This window comes from Vicugna pacos, chromosome 3 (genome assembly GCF_048564905.1).
Source record: "Vicugna pacos chromosome 3, VicPac4, whole genome shotgun sequence".
NCBI lineage: Eukaryota > Metazoa > Chordata > Mammalia > Artiodactyla > Camelidae > Vicugna > Vicugna pacos.
The window spans coordinates 26768713-26792165 of NC_132989.1; the positions used below are offsets into that span (position 1 = coordinate 26768713).

At 52.0% G+C, this 23453-nt stretch overlaps 1 protein-coding gene across 4 annotated transcripts in view; it reads right to left on the minus strand.

Moving 5' to 3' along the window:
- Window positions 1–23453, minus strand: part of CATSPER3 (cation channel sperm associated 3) — a 335119-nt gene that overhangs the window by 231547 nt on the left and 80119 nt on the right. The window lies entirely within an intron of this gene.

A 23453-nucleotide genomic window follows, 5' to 3' on the forward strand; every position in this document is an offset into this window, starting at 1 on the left:
TCAGTGCCTTTGTGAGGGGAGGGGGATAAACTGAGGAGGGCACACACTGAGCTCTGGATCACCCCCCACCAGCACCATGCCTCTCCCCACTGCCACGCAGCCTGCTGGCCTCTGGATCCCGGGGCCCACAGCACCCAGACAGCAAAACTGGGGATGAACTGGGTTCTGAGGACTCCCTTCCGAAGAGAGAATAACACACCCCACAGAAAGTAAGCAGTTCACACAATGGCTGTGACACACAGAGAGGCGCAGCCTTACTATTCAAAGAAGTGCAAATCAAAGCAGCAATGAGATGCGTTTTCACCCATCTGACTGGCAACGATAAAAGTGTGATAAGACAGGAGCAGGTAAAGAGACAAGGAAAAGGCCCCTAACATACCTAGGAGAGGAATGAACTGCGCCCGTCTCTGGAGGGCAACCTGGCACTATCTGCCAATATCCCAGCTGTGCACGCCCATCCGGCAGCTCCACTTCCGGGAAATACCTAAGGAGACAAAAGGACAGCCTGCAAAGATGTGGCTACACTGACATTCAGAGCAGCACTCTTTGCAGTAAAAAAACTAGGAAGCGTCCTAACCATCTGTTAATAAGGGCCTGGCTGTGTAAGTTACAGCCTAAGAGAATACTATGCAGTTTGGCAAGGAGAAAGTGGCAGCTTCTAATTTATGACTGAAAGACGTCCAGGATCTAGTGATGGGGGAAGGACTGGTTACACAAGAGTGCAGTGTAGCATGAATTCGTGTATATGTGAAGGGTATATATGTTTACACGTGTATTTCAGCATACACATGCAAATAGTTCATAAAGGCCAAACTATTGGAACAATAAACATTTGAGCAGCTATGGATGGAGAAGGCAGATGTTGAAGGAGTTTCACTGGCTTTGGATGGTTTTAATTTTTATAACAATCAGTCCTGTTACATCAAAGAGGTAATAAAGACATCCCATTCAAACAAAGCACAGTGTAAGAAAAAACAGCCTGAATCCACACGGATAGGAAGAACAAGAGAGGAAATGATAGCAACAAAATTTTGGAATCTATAAAGCAGATGGATGAGGGGAATTGACATCACAGACCCAAGTAAACTAAATCCTACGTTAGCAGTGAAGAAAGCCAAAGAGCTACCTGATGTTCGCCCTAGAATTATACAAAGCCTTAGGAATTTGAGGCAGCAGGGGCCCCTGAAGCTGGGGCTGGGAGCAGGAGGGCTGGCTGAAAGCCCTTACAATCCACTTTCAGGTGTTCGAATGCCCTCTCCAACTCCCCACACCCGGGTGACTGCCCCTGTCCTTACTGGCAGACAACTGGGTGATTCTTTTCTATAAAAGGTTTAGCAGAGGGAATCTGGTTTAGGGACACCAAACACAGTTGACGGCAGGGGTACCATACCAAAAACAGGGGAATTACGTGAAAGCTTACACCCTCTTGGCCTCTTTCCCCATCAGATTCTCAGAATGCTAGTGGCATGGCAGATGCCCTCAAAGCTGCAGAATGGAGGAGACTTCCCTGGGTCATCTCTCTAGCTATAGAGAAAAGAGTCAGAAGTTCTCCAAAAGGACTGCTATTCTGTGAACAACACACACATACAGCTTTCAACTAGGTTTCTAGTGAATATGACTGGACCAGCAAGGATTATGAGACATCAGAGGAAATTCTTTGCTATCAGAGATAGAGGACAAAATAAACAGAATTAGAAAGCATCTTGGAGGAAAGAGACAATATAAAGAGAGAGAGAGAAACTTTCAAGGATAATAGTTGATGCAATATGAAGTGATACGCTTCCATGAAACCAGACTAGAACGAAACAAACCAATAACAACATGCAGAGAACCAAAGAGTTCTTAGAAATTAAAAACATGACAACAGAAATGAAAAACTCAGTAGAAGGGATGAGAGATACTGTTGAGAGCAGCTCCCAGAAAGAAGAGTAAAAAAGAAAATTAAAGAGTTATGCTAAGAGGGTCAGTATGTAAATAATCAGATGTATCAGTTACTACACAACAATGCTGGATAACAAACAACTATGACACCCCTGCCTGCGGCCCACAGCAATAACTATTTATTGCTCACACATCTGAGGTGGCTGCTGATGTTGGCTGGGGCTTGGCTCTGCTCCAAGTGTCTCTCATCCTCCTCCTGGAACCAGTGTGCTAACCTGGGCATGTTCTCCTGGGGGTGGCAGCAAGCAAAAGCAAGCAAGCTCAATCACACCAGGGGTTTTCAGTCCTTCGCCTATATCATGATCACCACCCATCATCCCAATGGCCCAAAGCAAGCCATATGTCTCAGCCCAGAATCAGAGAAGGAGGGACCACAAAGTTACATGGCAAAGGACATGGATACGAGGAAGATGCTCTTTCTACAATTGACCACAAGAGTCCAAAAAAAGAGACAAAAAATAGAAAGGCTAGGAAGATATCATGCAATAAATAACTCTCATAGATTTCCTGAAACTAAAGCATATGAGTTTCTATACTGAATAGCCCACTGAGGGTCTGGCAGATGAGAGGAAATAGACTCGTACCAAATCACACCAATATCAACTTCAGATCATTGGGAACCGAAAGAATTTCCTAGAAACCTCTAGACAGAAAATAGCAACAGTTTTCACACAAAAGATGGAGAATCAAAATGGCATTAAAATTCTCAACAGCAACTTCAGAAGCCAAAAGGCAATGGACAAAGTCTTCAAAATTCTTAAGGGAAATTATTTCCAAATTAGAATTCTATACCCAGCCAAACTATCGAGTTAAGTGTGATGGGAAAAGAGTTCATAGCATATACAACCACAGAGACTGTGCTCTGCCAAATGAGGCAGGGAGCCAAGGAGGAGGAAGGCATGGGATACAGGAGACAGGAAATCCGACTCAGAAGACAAGCGAAACCAATCCCCAGGGTGACGGTGAAGGAAAAGCTCAGGAGGGATAGCAGGCACAGTGGGCAGCCAGCCCAGCCCATGGCAGGTCAGAAGGCTCCAGAAGAGGGTCCCTAGCGGGTATAACCTGGGGGTCCCCCTGCCCTCAGCAGTGACTGAAGTGACTGAGGGAGCACAGGCCTGGGAGCTCAGCTGCCAACTAGCTGTGTGATTCTGGGACAATCCCTCAACCAGGCTAAACCTCTGTGAACACAGATAATAATGCCCTCATGGCAAGCCCACCATGGGAGTCACTGGCAGGAGCCATGTGAAATAGCAGCACAGCGCCTGGTACCTCGTAGGCACTCGGCAAATCCCTATCTGGTTTTCAAAAAGGGGTCCTACATCTTGCCTGCAGCAGGGCAGCTCAATTCCCCAACCTCCTTCAAAACCAGCCAGGCTCAAGAGGAGGGGAAAGTCAGGGAGGGTGTGGGGGTGATTGGAGGAGCCGACAACTTGAAAAGATGATGACGCTGGGTAAAACCACAACACCAGGACGTACCGCACCAGAAAGGCATAGGGCTCTTAATGGAATGACCTTCCAAAGGCAGAGGCAAACCACAGGTACATATGCAGAAGCTGGACCCTTCTTTGGACTGCACAAGGCCACCTCCCAAGGCAGACCAGGCTGTCAGAAAGGCCGGGACAAAGCACTCACAACCCTGAGAGGTGGATACCATTATCCCCATTTTGCAGATAAGGAAACTGATTCTCAATGTAATTCGCCCAAGGCTTCCCAGTTAGTATGAATTTAGCCTTAAAAAAAAAAAAAGATGTTTGCTCTGAAGCACTACCTTAGCTACGAGGAGGAACTCATGCTAATAACAGAAGAATGCAAATTGATGTACAGCTACTAAATCCCTTCTTTTTTACCTAACAAACAGACATTTTTTAAATTGATAATCCACAGTTAAAGATGCTGGGGAAACAGACACTGCCAAACTCTGCTGGTAAGAGTGTAAACCGAGAGAGCCTTTCTGGAAAATGATTAGTCAATACATGTGACAGTTTCAAACATGCACATTGATTTAGCAACAGCTATAAAAATTATAAATGGGCATAGCTCTCCAACTCGGCAATTCTACTTCTATCGTTCCTCCTGCAGTTATACTTGCACAACTAAACAAAGACATGAGGATATTCACACTCTAATTAAAAAAAAAAAAAGTCCATTGATACAAGACAGGTACTGCTGTACCATGAAGCTGTCCATTCTGTGAAGTAGCCCACGACACACTGTTAAGTAGAACAATCACTGTTCATCCTGTTCTAAAAATGACGAATCAATATATATTGATTTACACATACAAGGATACCTAGCAACTGTTAAGAGTGGTTATTTTAGAGAGCAGAGGCTGGCAGTCTTCAAGTTTTCTCTATATTCCCTCTTGCACTCTTTAAACTTTTTACCACTCATATGGGGGAGAGGGTACAGCTCAGTGGTAGGGTGCGTGATTCACCTGCACAAGGTCCTGGGTTCAAACCCCAGTATCTCAATTTAAAAATAATAATATTTTTTTAAAACCTAGTTAGCGCCCCCCAAAAAGCACTCATATGATTTAACTCAGAAAGTCCACTTCTACGAATTTATCCCAACAGCAACAACAAACAATAAGCCTTGCACTCCACAAGTACTTGTTGAATAATAAATATGAGCATGCTTGCATCTGTATAAAACTAATGGTTTCCCTAATCTCAGTAGTGATACAGAGACTCCGTTGTGGAATGCAGTCAGATGTGAATCACTATCAGCACGTTCCACAGTGCCAAAGGACAGAGTGATGCCCTAGCTTTGAGAGTGGGGCGTGCCCGCACCTGGAAGTGGTTTTGAAATATGGGCTCCACATCTCAGGAGCCCATGTCTCCCTGCCCCTTGAGCCTCTAGAGGCCAGTAGGGCAGGGCGCTACACACCCGGCCGGGAAGGCCCTGAAATGCTCGGGACCAAGGTTCCAGGCCAACTCTGCTCAGTCAGGCCAGCGGCCCTTGCAAGGGCCACATCCCCTCTCCGACTCTGTTATCTTCGCGTATAACAGCAACTCCTGCCCTGTCTACCTTAGAAGAGGCCGATGGAAGGAGCAAATGAGAGGCCTACTATGTGCCAGGCACTGGGGGAGTGTTGTGTGAGCATGAGGTTCTCCCCTGTGGATTCCACACCTGACTTTCACGGAGCCAGGACAGGCAGGTGGAGATGATCCCAAGAAAGCACTGAAGTGGGTTTCCAGCCCACCCTCACCTCCACCCCCACTTCTGCACCCATCCCCCACCCACCATCTCTTAGAGCACTCAGCCACACACACCTGCTGTCCCCTCCCTGACACGTATCTCAAGGAAGTCAGTGTCCCAGAGAAAAGCAAACCTCTTGGGCAGTTGCTGGAAGCAACAGTAGCCTTACTGTCCCAGTTATAAGAATCCCTTTGCAAAGAAAGTTTTGACAAAGAAAAGCAAAGAGAAAAGGAGGGGGGTTGTGACAACAGAAGGGCAAAGCAAACCATTTCAAGTCCTGACACAGGCAAACTGGTTCTTAAAGTCACCTGTTTCTAAGCAGGAACGCAAGGCTCTGTCCTGTCATGCCACACAGCTGGGGCACTGTGCTTTGCCAACTGACTTACATAAGCTCATGAAAACCCCACGCGTTTGAGTTCCCGGTTTGTGCAAATAGTGTCCGGGGCGCATCCGAGCACCCTGGCCATCCATCAACGTCGGTGCATCTCCCAGGCTGACGCTGCCTCACCTGCGCCCGAACCCACGCTGTGTACACTCCACCCGAGCTGTGCATTCTGCAGGCAGCTTCTGTCACCACAAGGCCTCTCAGCCCGCTGATGCCTCTTTCCCATTTATCAGGCCCACAATAGCCGCATTAATGCTGATGAAACCCTGAGCATTCAAAGGGAGAGGAAAAGGGCCTCAGCGACTGGGAGGATGTGTTGTGTGTTTATTCTGATCAGTCGGCCCAATCAGAGCCTAGGGGTTCGGAAGCCACTCCTCTGCCAGCATGTCTCCTCTGGAGACAGGAGAGCCACGAGTCTTGAGATATCCTTGCAGGAAGCACCCACTCAGCCCACGAAGCGAAAGAAGGCTGGGGGCCTTAAATCTGCTTCCTCGATGCATGGGGTAGTGAGACCCTAATAACCCCAGTCAGCAGCTCCCAATTAGCTTCAAGCCACCTCCCTGGTGACTGTGAGGGTCAGGGAGCCTGGCTCAAAGCCTCTCAGAGACTCCCATGTCCACACCTAGGGTCAACCACACCCGCAGGAGACCTAGTCTGCCCTGACTGATGCCAAGTCAGTTGTGGAAGCCTCAAACAGAAATTCTTCTCTAGAAGACCATTTGAAAAAGACAATATACACACATACCGGTTTGCAGTCACCCCAGAGCACAAGTCCTACCAGACAGGAAGGCCACAACTGCAGGAGTATGACTTAGGCTGTGTGATCTGATATCTTGACACAGCAGCAAACAACAGGCAAGCCCTATTTGCATTTGCATCCCTGAAAATGAGTTACAGTTACTTAGTTACATATTTGACATGAGCTCAGATGAGTAAACAGTACAACACATCCCACTATGATACTTATAAAAGCAATGCTTTACATCGCAACTATATTGATGTTTGCTATTTACGTACATAAATAAATACTGACACATTTATTACTAAGATACAAACTGGCTGAAGTTTAACATTAGCCAACCGAGCCTAATACTACCCAAAGAGGCTAGAAAGTGTTAAAAAAATTTTTTTTTGCAGCATGGTTCTCACTAAAGCAGCAACACTTAAAAATCAACAGTGGTTGCTTCTGCGAGTTCTCAGGCAACAAGACTCAGTAGGTCTACTTGGTGAGTCCAGATCCTTTGGTTGCCTTCTCTTTCCCTCAAAAGGAAGTACTTTCCAGGAGACCTTGGCCCTTATCATAAATGTACATTCACGCTGCATGTCTCATTCTGACAGGGAAGACTTAAAGGAAGCCCAGTTATTCTTGAGGATGTACATTCTCATTTACTAAGCATCTATATGATCTGAATACTGTTCCAGGGGCTGCAGAAGCATCCACGAACAGACTGAACTTAACAGAACAGATAGTCCTTAACCTCACGGAGTATATCTTCTAGTAAGGAATTTTGCTTTTGCTGATTTGTTTCTTGATCAAGGTGGCAAAGTCCTTCTAAGTTCACACATTTGTCAAGAGTCTGATTTTTCTCAAATACTTAAACCTTGGCTCCAGTCAATACATCTATTAAAAGGGCCACATCCTGAATTTGGTTCTATGTTGAGAAATGAGACCCATGAATTATAATACTGGGTCCTAGCTTCTGTCTCTGTGTCTGTTACCCCAGACAGGTCAGACATCAGTCCATGTTCAACATTTCTGTATTCCTTACCATCCAGCTGTGGGAAAGCTTTGAGCATCAGACCACCCACCAAGAACCCAGAGAGGTCTCAAAGCATCTAGCAAGCCCTGAGATGTTTCAGTGATGCCCTCAAGAAAGATGTACCCAGGAGTTAAAACTGTCTCTTAGAAAACACATCACAGGATAAAGATAACTCATTTTGTGGGATCTAATTGTGGGTTCCAGAATATGTTCCAAAAGGGGAAACAAGAAAGAAGTGCTCTGCCCTCCTGGGAATGTGTCACCAGCAGATCTGGTCTGGCAGAGCCCAGTGGAGACTCCAAACTCAGGGAAGCTCCAGACACTCAAAGACGGCACTCAGCCAGTTCAGCGAGGCCAGGGCGGGCTCCGCACCTGCCCCTCCTGTGGGGCTCAGGTGGAGGCAAGGGAAGGGGAGGGCAGAGCAGGTAACTGCCTCCCTGCTGGCTTCAGTCGGCAGGCTTCAGCCCCTCACCTGCCTGACTTCCAGGGGCATCCCTGCTCATCTACAAAAGTGTCAGCCTCTTGCTCCCTCTGAAAATCAAGCAGAGCTGGAGATTTTCCGGGCTTGTAATCATTCTCGGATTCAGCTCCCAAGAACCCAGGGACAGGACGCCCAGCAGAGCTTGCTAAGAACTGAGATAATGTATTTTCTAACCAGAAAACACATCTCAGCTAGTTACTGCCTTATTCACTTTTCTAGAGCAGTTATAATTATAGTATTTGTTTCATAATTGCCGCCTACTTGCACATACAAAATCCCCCAATCTTAAAATAAATTATAGCTCCCTTTTTGATTTAACTGCCATTGTGCTGCTAGTTTACAAAGAGAAGGCAATCTCTCCAACTATTACTGTAATAATAAGCCTAAGGTGAGCAAAGCTTGAATTTTCAGCAGGTGACGTGACTCATTAGTTAAAAAGAGAATTATCAAAAGTAATTTTATTGAACAGCTTAATTATGGCTTTCTCAATTCTGGGCTCAAGGGCCGACAAGAACCACCTCTGATCTGCCCTTTTCCTGGCTTGCTGCTGACCTCGGCACAAATGATGAGGAAATCCAACCTGGCTGTGGTCAGTGTCCCCCGCAGGGTGTTTGGTATAATGACTTAACCTGGTGATGCTAATTTCTCAATTCCTATTTCAAGAGAGTCTCGACGTCTCTGGAGAAAAAGATGTGTGACACAGGAGGTGCTTCTTTGCTAGGGCCTAGCAGGAAACACATGACGGGGCTGGGCCTTGGACGCTGGTGTCAGCTAAGCAGAGTGGACAGCCGTGCGGCTGGGGCCAGGGCAGTAGGACTCAAACAGACAGGAAGGCCGTAGGCTACAGGTTTAAACCTCATTTTTGACGTGCCTTTTGCCTCTGAGTGAGGCCAGAAGCTGACACAGCTGTCAAAGCCCGAATGAGGTTTGAAACGACTCCGTGCTGCTATGCAGGGAGGAGGGACTGACAGTCACTCCCATCCCGTGAGATGTTTGAGCCAGGTGTGCCCAACAAAAGGCCACACCACCGCGCTACTACCTGCAGCGCCGCTGTTTGCTCACCGCCGGCGGGAGGGGCCTCCAGGCCCACGAGGAGCTCACAGATGTCTCTACTCTAGGCTGCAGGGAAAACAAAACCTTACCTTCTGAGACAGGCACCTCCTTTGCTGCTGGGGGCTGCCAAGGAAGTTTCCAACCCCGCATCCGGCAGGCGTTCCCAGACAAAGGTGAACGCAGAAGGAAAGCCCCCACGGGGCCGGAAGTGGAAGCGGAAGCGGAAGCGGGGGTCTTCCTCCACCTCACACCCCCGCACTGCAGCCCCTGCTTGCCTGCAAAGGCCACGGCCGTCCATCCAACAGCCACGGACTCAGACACCTCTTTGCAGGGGCTCCTGTGTGGAGGCTCACATCCCAGTGCTGGGAGTGAGGATATAATTGACGTAAGTGATAGAAAACTCATGGGTGTCATTCCTAGAGATGGGCCCCTTCTATGCCCAGGTTCTAAGCGCAGAAGAGTAAGTGGTATGAGTCCCTGGCCTCAAGGAGCTTGTGGTTTAGGGTGGACTGGGGTCGCCCCGCTGCTCACTGCCAGTCATGTGACCTTAGCCAAGCCCCTTCATCCCAAGCCTCAGCCCTCATCTGGAGAGGTGGACAGAACTATTTTGTTGAATGACAAGGTACTGATACAACATCTCCAGGTGCCACCCACGATTAAGAGCAGAGTAGTCATGGGTTTGGATCAGGCTCCAGTCCTACCAGCTATACAACCGTAGGCAAATTAGACACTCTGTGCCTGTCTCCTTATGTGCCAAATGGAGCTAAGAAGAGTACCTGCCTCTCAGAACTGATGTGAGAAGTAAATCAGTAAACACCTGTCAAATGCTGAGAACGGTGCCTGGCACAAAGCTGACATTTACGGAGTGCTTATGATCCTATTGTGATTGTCACTCATTATTACAATCATACAATGTGCAGGGGATCCAACAGTGATGGCAAGACAGTCCTTGTCACTGAGGGAGGGGTAGCTGCCCACTTAGGCTTTATACAGTGTGAACACTGGGTCTTTGAGAGCCCGGGGGAGGGGCCCTATCAAGATTTGGTGAGGATCAGAGAAAGCCCTTGGAGGATGAGGCATCCCATTTGAGACCCAAAGGCCAGGTAGGAGATAGCCAGGCCAGGCCAAAGGAGCAGAGGTGGGGAGGCAGTTTGGGCAGAGGGAACAGCATGTACAAAGGTGCAGAGGCCAGAGGAGCTGGTGAGGGGCATGTAAGTTGAGGCACTCTCGCTTAGATTTTCAGGATGAAGGGGATCTGCCCACCAAAGGGCACTGAGAACTTGGCCCCCACACAAGTGCAGGGATTATCCAGTTTGTTTTTCATTAAACCCCAAAATAAACATCTAGAAACAAGTGTTTACTGAGGCCCAAGGCAGCTCTGGGCTGGATCCCATGGGGCGGATGAACTGAATTAGACCCTCTGCCTGGCTCAGGGATCCTGGAGTCCCCACCTAGACCACAAGACCTGGGCAGAGCCTGCCTGCTGCAGCTGAGGCACTCACAGCTGCAAGCTCACAGCTCACGGGGTGCCCTGGTGGGGCCTGCCCTCTGCCTGGGACAGCTCTCCCCAGCCACACACACAGCTGCCCCCTGTCGCTGTGTCAGTGGCATAGGGACTGGCTGTCAGCCACCCATAAGCAGGCGTACCTGCAGCACTCGCAGGGGCCCAGCTGCTCTCTGCTGGATTGAAGTTCAAGTTCATACTTTTAAAAGAGGGTGCGTTTCTAATCTAAAGCCAGGTACGGGACAGGAATGGGACCTAGTTACAGGTGGGTCACGGGGCAGAGAGGTGTAGAGACCACGCAGGGGTCCGCCTGGGCCTTTGTCGGTGGGGCCACCGACAGTCATCCTGGAGTCCAGCCCCGTGGAGCGTGGGTAACCAGGATAAGCCCAGTGAGGATGGTGGTCAGCCCTTCCTTGAGGAGATGGTCTGGCAGCTGATAGCCCACCTCCTAATCCCGGAGCATCATTTCCTTACTGTGTGATGTGAGGCATGTCACTTACCTTCTCTGTGCCTCAGACTCCTCACCTAATAACCCCTAACTCAAGATGTTGTCTGGGGATTAATATATGGAACATTGAGGGCCCAGGAGGTCCTGGCACAATCTGGCTCTCAGGAGGATCAGCTGTTACTACTCCAGCACTTTTCTAGAGGGGAAAGGCCAATGTCATTTGCACTTCAAGCAGCATTGCCTATCTGACACACTCACCAAAAGAAACAACCCTGAACATGTCTTACATGCTGGAGGAGGGTAGCTCTGAAAGAAAAAAATTTTTCTAAAATCATCATGGACACTTTATTTAAGAGACTTGAGCCAGGCAAACCATTCCTCAAATCTACTCTAAAATCTAAGGCAAGTAAAACAGCAGGGAAATACAGTGTAATGCACGTGACGACTAATATTCAGAACCAAGTCAAGGAGCCTGGGAGCTGTTCTGAGTGCACTGTGCACACTGATGGTACCCAGGATCCCTGTGTGTGATGAGTGTGAGCAGGGTTCCACATCTGACTCCTGGAATTCATCATGACAGGGGCTTGATGGGCCCTTCCCTGGTAATGTGCTGTTGATCATGAGTCTTACGTTCAATTGCCTCTGCACCTGCCTCTGGGAAGAATGGAGTCTCCTCCACAAAGCCCCAGGCAGAGAGGCTCAGCCGGTGCACAGCTACTTCTGGGAACCATACCACAGTCACAGAGAGCCCACGTCCCCACAACACACTTCCTCACATCCCTGGAGCCCTGGCAGGAGCTCTGCCCCTACTCTGCCTTCCTTCTTTCCCGTGGGCTGTCGCCACCCACACCAAAGGCCAGCCCAACAAGCTCATGCGCTGGAGAATTCAGACATCTCCCTGAGCGATGACCACCCCCATCCCTGGGCTCCCATGCCTCCCTCCCCAGGGCAGTCCCAAGCCCTGCTTCCTGCCAAAGGCCGTCAACGGAGGCTGCCCTCAGCAGGCAGACCACAGCCCCTCCCAACACAGCCAGCACAGCACCCAGGAACAGTGTCCGCAAGGCCAGCCAGGCCACTGAACTGCCCTGGAGCCCACACCTTATAATTAGTCCATGGGCCTGGGCTGGGGACAAAGACCTAGAGAAGCCAGCAAACGGGATACATGCATTAAAACTGGGTCTCCATGCCAAGTGTACCACTTAATTACATAGCCCAGGTCCTCTCCTCTCCCATGAACTCTCACCCCAGCCTGTGACGATACAAAAGAGGGATTAAAGACTGCCTGCCGCAGGCCTGCAAGGCCAAGTCTGCATCCTGAAAGCAGAGGCCAGGATACCCAGAGCCAGAAGGAGTGCCCCTCCACTGTCCCCCATGAGAAGAGGTGGGCAGGTGTTCAGCAACCATGACTGGCGAGAAATTCTGAGTCTATTTCCACAGTGCCTCACACAAGGAAGGCCTGCTAGCACAGGGAAGAAGCCAGGCCTCTGGATGGCCCCAGCACCTGCCATCCTCTTGCCCAGCTCAGGCCTTGCTGTATGGTGGCCACAGCCCCAGAGGGCGGCCACATATCTCGCATTGCCATCTTCTCTGCAGCCGAGGCCGGGTCACCTAGGCAGAGTAAGCCACCCAGTTGAGATGGTCTCTGCCTGAGACCACGACCTGACAGGCGTGGCTCTCCCCTAAGCCAATCACTTATACTCCCCAACACTCGGTGTCAGGGAAGTCATGGCCCCCGCAAACTACATCTGGAAAAACCTATGATCTCCTCCTAAAGATTCGTGGCAGCGAGCCTCAGAGAAACCCATGGCAAGACCCAGTGCTGCTTCTGCTAAGATGTGCTGGCCCCGGGGCAGGGCAGCTGGCAAAGGCTCTTGTTACTATGGACTAGTATTCTGTTTGCACAGTTTCACCCCAATGCTCTAGAATGCACCCCCAATCCCAGCCCATGTGCCTAAAGGCAAAGCTAGGGATCCCAGCCTTTCAGGATCTAGCCTAGTTTGGGAGTTAAAATTCATGGCCAAGACTCACAGTAACAGAAGCACAATTTCTCAAACTGAAATGGGTGGTTCCAATGGCGTGGGTTAGGAGAAGGGAAGGAGCAGAGCAGGACAGGCCAGTCAAGGAAGGGTCTGCCAAAGGGCAGGGCCTCCCAGCTTTGCCCCTGCCCTGCCATGAAGAAGCAGATTAGCCCAGGAGGACAGGAAGATGCAGGGTCCGACACATGTCCCACCCACCCCTGCTGCACAGCACCCACAAACCTGGTGGGCCTGCACACCCGCCAGCCTCCAGGATGGACAGCAACAGAGCCTGGGTTGCAGATTTGAGCAATGGGCCTCTGGGCTGGCAGCAGGGGAAAACCCCCACGTTGAGGGCGATCAGACCCCTCAGCCCCTAAGCCCTACTTGAGGCCCTCGCCATGCCGCCTTTGATGTGCCCACCATCTCGGCAGCCCTGAGACCCTCCCCACATTCCTGGCCATGCTGACATCTCAGCTCTGCACCTGTGCTGTCTGTCACAACGATCAGGGCCTGGTGGGCGCCCCCAGTCAGACCCCCCGAGGCTGTGACGGGCACACCAAGCCTGGGGAGCAGAGACTCGCCAGGACCACACAGCCAGCACTTTTCACTGCCCCAGCATCTACGCGGCTGGCCCTGCTGGCGGACACCACAGCAAGGATGGGAACTCTGGGCTGGCAACCTGTTGCCTGGGGGCTGGGCCACTCTAAGAGCCAAAGAAGCACCAGAAACACCAAATTAGCTCCATCCACTAGAGAGTGTGGCAAAGCATCATTTCACCTGTCATAACAATAGCAATAAAATAAACTCCTCAGGGCCTCGGTTTCCACATCTGTGAAATGGTCACAGTTGAAAGCCCCACCTGAGAGAGAAAGGAGGAGACCGTGCAGGGGAGTGACAGCACACTGCTCAGAACACACGTGTGGCTCCCCGTCTAGGACTCCTTGTTAGTAGGCTCTGATTCTCGTGTATGTGTCTCCTGTCTGTGGCTAAGATTAAGTGACCAAATTTGGGAACAAATTACTGTTTTTATGGATTTAGAGCAGAGTTAAGGAAGTTCCTATAACAACATTCGTTTCATCACCAGCTTCCCAATTTGCTTTCCTGAGTGACAAGGAAAAGGTAGAGCATCAAGAGAGTAGGGGTAGTGGGAGACTTGGCCATTCCTGGGGAAGGCAAGGCACCAGGGAAAATAGCCCCCAAGCTGCACTTCCCGGCACAGGGCAGCCTCCACCTCACCAGAAGGCAGGCAGGCTGCCCTGTGATAAGAAGCCTGGTCTAGGCTCAGATCAGCTGGCTTCAAATTTCAGTCCCACTGCTTCCCTGCTGCAAGCTACTGAACCTCACTGCCTCAATGTTCATACCTCTCAAATGGGAATATCAACAGCACCTGCTTCTTTGGGTTGTATATGTGTAAAGGAGAGTGTGTAAAGGCTGTGGCAGAGGGTCTGGCTCACACCCAACCCAGTGCATGCTCCCCACCCCATCAGCACCATTCCACCCACAGAAGGGCCTGTGTCGGGGCAGCCAGTCTCCAAGGTGTGGCCATAGGGAGGCTGGCACCCCACCCCTGGGCCTAGGGGCAAAGCCCCACCATCAGATGGGGATGAAGATGCTGCCTCCACTCTTCACCACCCCATTCCCAATCCCAACCAATCTCTGCTCAAGGCTCTTTTGGGGAGTGGGACGGTCAGAGACAGGGAAGTCAGAGAGAGCAAGGAGGAAACCCAGTCACGTGTAAGGTTTCTAGAACTGTCCCCCCAAATGGTAGCAGGTCCAGGGTTCTGGGGGACTTCAACAGAATGGGCTGAGGCTACTGGGAGAAGAGTCCAGGGTACCAAAGTGGGGTCAGCCGGAGTTAGAGCCACATCCAAGCTTGCCCCTGAGTTTCTCTGCCCAGCCAGGAAGCAGCTGCCCCAAAAGGGTCCTGATAGCTGAAGACTCTACCCTGAACAGACCCCAGAAACACTCATACCCCAAGCCTCAGTCTCCTCAACTACAAAATGGGCAACAGCCACTCCTTACCTCTTCTCCCAGGGCAGTAAATCATATGAAAGGAGGCAGCAAGACCTTGAGACTCACCCAGTCAGCATCCTGACCGCAGGGCCATCTCTCTGCAGCCACTGGCCTGGGCACCAGTTGAGGCCAGGGACCCTGTGCAGGGCAGCAGGAGTAAATGCTCTCCAGTCCTGCCCCAGCTCTTCAAAGCCCACCCCAGGTCTTCAAGCAGTGCAGAATGGACACAGGAGCCCAGCAGAGAAACTGGGGAGGGAAGGAAAGTGAACAGCCACCCAGAGCATTCACAGCCAAGGCCCAGCAGGCACCAGGAATGATGGGGAGGCCACAGCCAAACTCAGAAGCAACCCTCAGCCTCACTGGCAGGATGACTCTGGACCATGTGGTCCCTCTGACCAGGGAGACAAGAGCAAACATGAGACACACTTCTAAAGTGTGTTCAAAGAAAATTCCACTCTGAAGACCACTTTCTGAGGGGGAGCTGGATGGTAATTAGGTTTATTTACCTATTTGTTTTATTGGAGGTACTGGGGATTGAACCCAGGGCCATGTGCATGCTAAGCAAGCACACACTCTACCACTGAGCTAGACCCTCCCTTCCTGAAGACCATTCTAAGAGGATGCCCAGGCTGTATGGTCCTCACCAAACTGCTGACATCAGTATCATCCCTGTGCCAATTATTTGTAGCGTGCCTACTGTGTGCCAGGACTACATCATTTCATTCAACTAGCACTAAAGGCAAGTATTCGTATGACCCTCATTTTACAAAGAAAGAAGACAAGGCTCAGAGAGGTGAAGTGACTAACCCCAAGTCATACAGCCAAGAAGCGGCAAAGTCACTGACTCCAGAGTCTGCACCGAGACACCCGGACCACCTAGCCCAGCCCTTCCCTCACTGTGGCCGTGAAAACCAGACGGGCAAGGGGCCCTCAGCAGGCGAGTGGGCAAGACAGACGGCAGGTCAGCGCGAGCCCAACTCCAAGCACAAGCCTTAAAACCAAACAGATCGAAATCCAAATCTTAGGTCTACCACCTGCTAGCTCTCAGCTTCCTCCAAAAATGGGGGTGCTCTGGTAGCAAGCTCTCAGGGGGCTGTTGTGAGGTTTAAAGCACCCTGCAGGCCTGAGTGTGTCCGCGCACAGTAAATGTGGGGCTTTCCCACTATTCAAGAAACTTCTCTCTGACCATCCTACCTTGTGCCCAAACAGCAGCAGGCTCTCAGGAAGGTGGGGGTCTATTCCTGCTGCTCCTCCAAGAGGCAGCACCAGTCCATCTGTGCTCCATCGGGCTAATGAGCCGCTTCCATCTTCCTCTCAGTCCCCATAGTGGGGCTCTGTGGCCCAGCACACCAGCGGATTCACCAAATGCCACAAACCTCATTTAACAAAGCTGCAAGCACATATTTGTCATAACTCCCTGGATCTAATTTTCCCAACAAGCAGAAGAGGGAAGGAGCAAGGCCAGCTGTCATCATCTCTCCAAGATCCAAGCGTCTCAAGTCGTGGAGCAGCTTTGCCCCCAAACAGCTATGACTTGAGGGAAGTCACTGTCCTCTCTAGCTTGTGGCTCCCTTTCAAGAAAATGGGCAGCTGGACTGGGCCAGGACATGGCAGTCCAAGGGCTTCAGGCCTGCCCTACCCAGGGGAAGGCAGAGCTGTCCAACCGCAATATAAGGCAGGCCACCAACACAAGCCACATATGTAATTTTACATTTCCTACTAGCCACATTAAAAAAAATAAAAAGAAACATGTAAAATTAAATTTAATATCTTATTTCACCCAAGGTATAGAGAAATGGTTTTCAACACATAATCAATATTAAAAAGTTATTAGTGATATGTTAGAGCCTTGCTTTCACACTAAGTATCTGGAACCCTGGGTGTGCCTCACTGCACACCTCACCCTGGGCGCACCACATCTCAAGTGCTCCGTCCATCATGAGGCCAGCGGTTCCCCAACAGGATACGGCTGGTCTGACAGCAGCAGCCGGCATCCTCCTCCCTACACCGAAGTTTCCAAGTTTGAAACTGAATGCCTTGCTCTTTATTAAAAATAATTATAATTATCATGCATAAGGTTAATAATTATGGTCATTTATTGAGTCCTTTCTATGCCTTAGACACATGCTTCACAATAATCACGTGAGGCAGGGTTTTTACAAAGGAGAAAACTGAGGCACAGAGAGGGCAAGTTATCTGCCCAAGGTCACACAGCTACTAAGTGGTAGAGGTGGGATTGGAACCCAGGCAGTCTGACCCCAGAGCCCTTGCTTCTAATCACGGCTCTACACTGCCTTCTCAGCCCCTCTCTTTCTGCACACCCACTTGAATACACCTCAGACTGTCAAGGAGGGCAGGGAATTGCAAGGAGAACAGCTTTGACCTGCTCCCTTCCTCCCCACCCACCCCCCTGCAGCCCCCCTCGACTTCCACAGCCCAACCTGGGACCCAGGCTCCACTCCAGCCCACGCTCACCCACCACCACCTGAGAGAGCTGGCAGGATCAGCCCAAGGAGGAGCGACTTCATTCACAGGCTGGTAAAGGGGCTAATTAAAGACCCGGCCCACTCCCCCAGCCCCCAGGACTGGGGAACCGAGCCACCTCATCACCCTGCTGCCAGCCAACAGGCTCAGAGGAATGCCACACAGAATTCGGCAGCGGGCAGAGCAGGGCAAAATCCCTCTTTATAGAGTTATTTTTGCTGTGGAATTTTCACTGGCCTGTAAAATATTTTTTATATTTATTACACGTTTAACGGGAACTCCTAGAATCAACAGGGTGTAAATAATGAAAACTAGGGCAGTAAAGGCCCCCATAAACCTCGCACCAGCCCTTTGATGCTCCCTGCGAGCTCCAGTTTCTCCTTCCTCCCCAGACCCCATCCTCTGGCCCCGGAGCAAGCCCGGGAGGCTGGGGACCCTCAGCAAACCTATCCTTGGCTCCCAGAAGTGAGGCTCATCTGTCAGCAGCCAGGGCTGTGCCATTGGCAGAGCAGCCCACTGAACACACTAACTAAGAAAGGGCCTACTATGTGCTTGGCCAGTGCCAGTGCTCATAGGAGCTCAGCCAGGAGAAGACCTGATGAGGGCTTCCCCTCCCGGCAAGCCCCGTGGCCTCTGATGGCTCTCGGGTCCCAGCGCCAGCCCCAGCAGCACAGACTCACACGGGAACATCACGTTCCCAAGGCTCACTGGGAACCAAAAGTCCACAGGTCTCTAGAGAAAGTGTTCCATCCACAAATACTGACATCTGTGGCTCTGTGGCATCCTGGCCCTGTGTGCCCACAGAAAGCTCCCAGGGCCCTGTCAGCACCCCAAGCCCGACTTCCCCTTGTATCACCCACAGGACAAAATCAAGGACCTTACATTCTGTCCCAGGCAGGAGCGCAGAGGCACAGAGAAGGGAAGAGACCAATCCAGAGAGTGGATGCCAGTGAGTGGCAGAACCAAGGCCAGTCTCAAGGCTAGAGACCCGTAGTCAGGGAAAGAGACCCAGGCTGAGGCCCTCCCCAGGCAGCAGTTGTTTTCTACACATGTCAACAGCAGCCGCACTACATCTGCCTGTGCGGGACCCCAGAAAGCGGGGAATCCATTCCTGACAGCCCAACCCTCTCCGTTCTGGGTCACCACAATGCATGCTGAGCCCAAACCTTCTTCTCCACACTCAGGCCCAGCCATCTGCTGTCTCCCTCTCACATGGACGCTTCTCACACACCTGGACTTTCCCAGATCCCAGAGCAATCCCCACGTGACAAAGTGCCCATCTCCTCATAACACCCGGCTGCCCGTGCCTCTTACAACGAGGCATCACCCTCAGAAGGACCCACTGTCCCCTCAACCAATCAAGACATGAAACACCTATTCTTGCATTTGGAAGTGGCCTTCATAGATGTTTATTAAGCAACCACGGCATGTGACAAGTTGACATCAACTTTGCAGCCAGAATCCTTGCTGCTGAGCCTGGTCTGTCCCACCTCAGACAGAATTCAGGAATTGATCTGAACCTAAACACAGGACTTTGCACTTATTCTTGATGAAGCCGTTTGCTGCTGCGGCCCCAGGGCACCACCCTAGCCTCCTCAGCACCCACGTGGTCGAGAGCTGTCCTTTCCTGGCCCAGCAGCCTCACCCACCCATCGGCAAGACCACACAAGCTGCCTGTCCTGCTCAGACGCTCCCAGTCACTGACCCGAATAACCTCCACGCATCTGCCTGCCCCACTGAGAGAGTCGTGGGGGCCCTAGAAGGGAGAAGTCTCTGCGGGGCCGCAGCCAGACAAGCGCGAGAGCGAAGGACGCAAAGCCGGCGGCTCTTCAGACACGAGTCAGGCTGGAGCCGTTCCTCTCCGGGGACAGATCAGGCGGCGCTCCTGCCTGCAGCTGCTCCACCACCAGGAGATTCTTGTCTCTCAACCCTGATAATTATAGTCCCTGGTGCTCAGTTAACACCCGTGTCATTGCAGGGTGTTGGAACAAGCAGACTCTGAGCGAGGAAAATTAAACAAGAGCATTTGACAAGTGGCCCATCCCCTGTGGCACTGCGCAGAGCCAGGCCAAGGGGGACAGCGGCTGGGCCTCGCTGGGCCACCTGGGAGGAGCCCGCACCTCAGGGCAGGAGGCAGGAGACTGCGGTAAGTAGGACAACCGCCTGTGCAGGAGAAGCCAGGAGGGGGAAAGGGGGAACCACAGGGCCCTGGGGATGGGCAAGACGGGCAGGCCACTTAGGTGCCCGGTTCCTGGAGACTCGCTGTCCAGTGCTACAGCCACAGGGCAAATGCAGGGCACAGCGAGGCACCCTCAGGGGGAGGCCTGAGCAGGTGGAGACACCCAGCACCCCACTTCCACACGCTCGGAAGGTGAGCCTCCAGCGCCCCCCACCACTTCCTGAGGAAGCAGGTGGGGAGATAACAGGGTTCGTGGGGACCGTGCCCAGGACCTTCCCCGGCCCCACCGTCTCAGCCCAACCCAGCTCTCCCAGATCCAGGGAGCTGCAGCTCGAGACACTGGCTCTGAGCCTCACGGGCAGGGGCTGCCGAGGAGACTTCACCCATGCTACCCAGCCCCCAGCAGGCTCAACACCAAGCACTCGACCTCCATCCCTGGCCCCACGAAAGCCCACAGTCCGCCAACAAACAGTAATGGGTGCCAGCGCACTGGGGCAACGCGCCGCAGAAAAGTGGTCTGCAGCATCCTCCCTGCCCCCCAGCTCGGTCCTGCTCCTCACCATCTCCCCCGCGGGACCAAACTCAGGCCTCACACTGAGCACCAGAGACATGGCTGACTGAACTGGAACACCAGCATCGGGCCCCGCTGACCTGCTGCCAGTCCCCGCGCAAGCACTTTGCAGCCGCTCTTGTTATCCTGCCTAACAGTTGCTGCAACCATCCCATTTTACAAGCGAGAAAACCGAGGAGGCCCTGAGAGGCTAAGTGGCTTGTCTAAAGTGGTAGATCCAGGATTCAAACCCAAGTCTGATCATCTCCAAATCCCAGAAGATATCTGAGGACAATCTGGGCTCTTGACAAAGGACACTCCAGGGAGACCCCCAGACAAGTCTCTCTGAGCCCCCACCCAGTTCGCAAGGCAGGCCCTGTTGGGGGGGGGGCTGCTTGCCAACCATCTTCCCGTACCAAGCTATTGGGGAGTAGGGATGGCTCCCCCAAATCCCGCCCAAAGGCGCTGAACAGACTTCAGCTTTCCAGCCCCCACCATGAGAGAAAACACATGTTTCCTGTACTCCCTCCCTCCTCAGGCTCTCCCAACATGCTGGAGATATTATTATTATTTATTATTTGCTGAGTGCTGACAGCGTGCTGAGCATCAGGCCTGGGAGCCCAGGCCCTGCCAACATGGCTTACAGACAGCCAGCACGACACAGCTCCTCAGCCACCAAGATACACACACAGTTGCCAGGGCTGGCTGTTGGGGACCCAACCTCCAAGACCCTCCCCTTCTGTCCTCAGCCCCAGCAGCCCAGGCCCCTGGGCCTCTCAGACATCCCAGGAGGAAGCCATCTTTAGTCCACACAGCCAGACTTTCCAGGAGCTGAGCCCCATGAGGTGGGGGTAGAACTCACTCAGTGATGGGCTGGGGCAGAGCCTACAAAAACCAAGATGGCAGTGGCCCCAAGCCTCTTCTCTCCTGGGTACCCAGCTCATTCACACCTTCTTCCTAAGGAGAGAGGGCCAAGGCCAGAGAGCTCCTGGGGACATGGAAAATCCCAGGGCCCTGTCCTAGAAGCAGGGCCAGGGCCACGGTGGGTAAATGAGACCCAGACTTTAAAGGACAGAAAATGTAAGGGAACCCAAAAAAATTCAGCAATCAAGATTAACAATATTCCACGCAATATTTTTAAAAATCAAAATTAAGGCCAAAATCCATGATGATTACAATACCAAAACTTTAAGTAAAGACAAGGTCAGTATTAGTGATTTTTCTTTTGCCTCAGGCTCTAATATGCTCAACATGGCACTGCTAAGAACCAAGCTCAGGAGGGACGCAGCTCCCCCAGACCATCCTCCGCACTGGAGGAGCCTCCATCATCCCACAGCAATGTCTCCCTGAGCGAGGACTCATAGAAGAGGTCACTGTTCACCACTGAGGGCCTTCTTGGAGAAGGAAGTATCCGGAGGTCGGTGGAGCCTATGAACACCTAGGGGTGGGACGAGGAGACAAGGGACCTGTGCTGCATCTCAGATGTGGGTTACCAGCCTAGGGGCTCAGAAGCCACTGTCCCCTGCTGGGGACAAACCTGGCTGTCCCTCACATGCCTATATCATTTCCCTCCCCAAAGTGTCCAACCCAGAGCCCCAGTGTGCTACAAAAAAAACCAGAGAAGCCCACCCTGGAGCAGGGGGACAAGCCAAGGTCAGGCAGGCCTTACAGTCAGGATTCATCCTTGTGGGGGGCCATGTCCAAATTGCCCAAAACACCTCAGCATCTATACCTTGTGACTAAGGCCACATGGACCCAGGTCTCCTGGGAAACCTCCCAACCCCACCTCTCCTGTCGCCCCCACCACGCACCTTTATGCAGCTGGAAGGACCACACGTGAACCAGCCATGGTCCCCACCCTGGGCAGCAGGGGGGCCCAACCACCTTCCCCCATTGCCATTCCAGACACCCTGGCCTCAGTCCAGGCCTTTCTTCCCCCTCAGCTGAATCATCCTTTTATTCATCTCTTTCACAAGCTCATGTTCACAGGCTCAGGCCCAGGCCCCAAGATGGCTTCAGAGATGGAACAGTCCTGCTCCACCTTCAGGTGCTCGTGGTCAGACAGAGGAGGCAAAGACAAGCACAGGCCTTGACAGCACAGGGAGGGGAACATGGGAGCCACCTAATCCAGCCAGAAGCAGCAGAGGGCAGGCAAGGGGGCAGGGTGGCTTTCCAGGGGGTTAACCCGGGGGTTAACCAGGGACAAGTTTGGAGTGAGGGTAGAGGGACGGCGTTCCAGGCAGAGCAAACAGGTATAAAGTCCCAAAGCAAGATGGAGCCTTGCAGGTTTAGGGAACTACAGATACCAGAGTCCAGGTGTGGAAGGAGAGGCAGGATGAGGTATAGAGAGGCGGCCATCTGAGAAGGTTTTCCACACCCATTTCAGTTAGGGGAGTTTCCATGTTTGCAGGTCTTGTAGGGGAGCCCTTGGGAGCCAAGGAGAAACCCAAGTTTTCTTGTTCCTGGCTGTGGAGACCCCTAGGCCTCTGTGGACACAGTGATGACCCCAACTCGACCTGCCCCAAAGATGCCCATAGCCTAATCCCCAGAACCTTCAACTATGTAATTTGTATGACAAAGGGGGTCTTCTGCAAATGTGACTAAGTTCAAGGGTCTGGAACTGGGGAAGTTATCCTGGACTGCCTGGTCTAATCCCACCAGCACTTAAAAGTGGGGAACATCTTCCAACTGTGGTGAGAAAGGGAAGTTATGATGGAAAGAGGCTTAGAGAAATGCGATGTCGCCAGCTTTGAAGATGGAGGAAGGGGCCACAAGCCAAGAAATGCAAGCAGCGTCTGGAAGCTAGGAAAAGCAGGGAAACCGACTTCCCCTAGAGCCTCTGGATGGAGCACAGCCCTGCCGGCACCTTGACCTTAAGCCCAGTGAGGCCTCACCAACCCCTGACTTGCAGAATCGTGAGAAGGTAAATTCGTGTTGCCTTAAGCCCCTAAGTCTCCTGTAATGTCTCACAGCAAGGAGAGAAAACTGACACTGCCCCAGAGCCCCCAGCTGCCCTGCCCTTTCGCCTCCTCATGCGTCCTGAAGGAAGGGCCTGCCCCTCGGAGGCTGCTTGAGGAGCTCGGCTGTGTGGCTGATGCAGCCTGCTCTCTGAGTAAGCGCCTGAGCCTGCTGGGAGCCACCCAGGCCCACAGGTAGCCCCAGGTCCCCACCCCTTCCCCAGGGGCTCTTGGCAGGCCCACGTTCCATACCAGAAACTTCTCCCATCAGCCAGGTAAGTCTCCTCGTATCTGGCACAAGGTTGGGCCCCGGGCCCAGTCATCCATCCACAGGGGTCCGGACCACCCAGCCTCCCATCATGGGCACAGCTCCTCACAGATGACCCTGCCGTATGCATCTTCCTGAAACAGCAATTTCAACAGCTCGCTGCCCTGCTGCAAGACTTCCTCTAGCTCCTCAGTGCCTAGAGCAGTGATGGCCA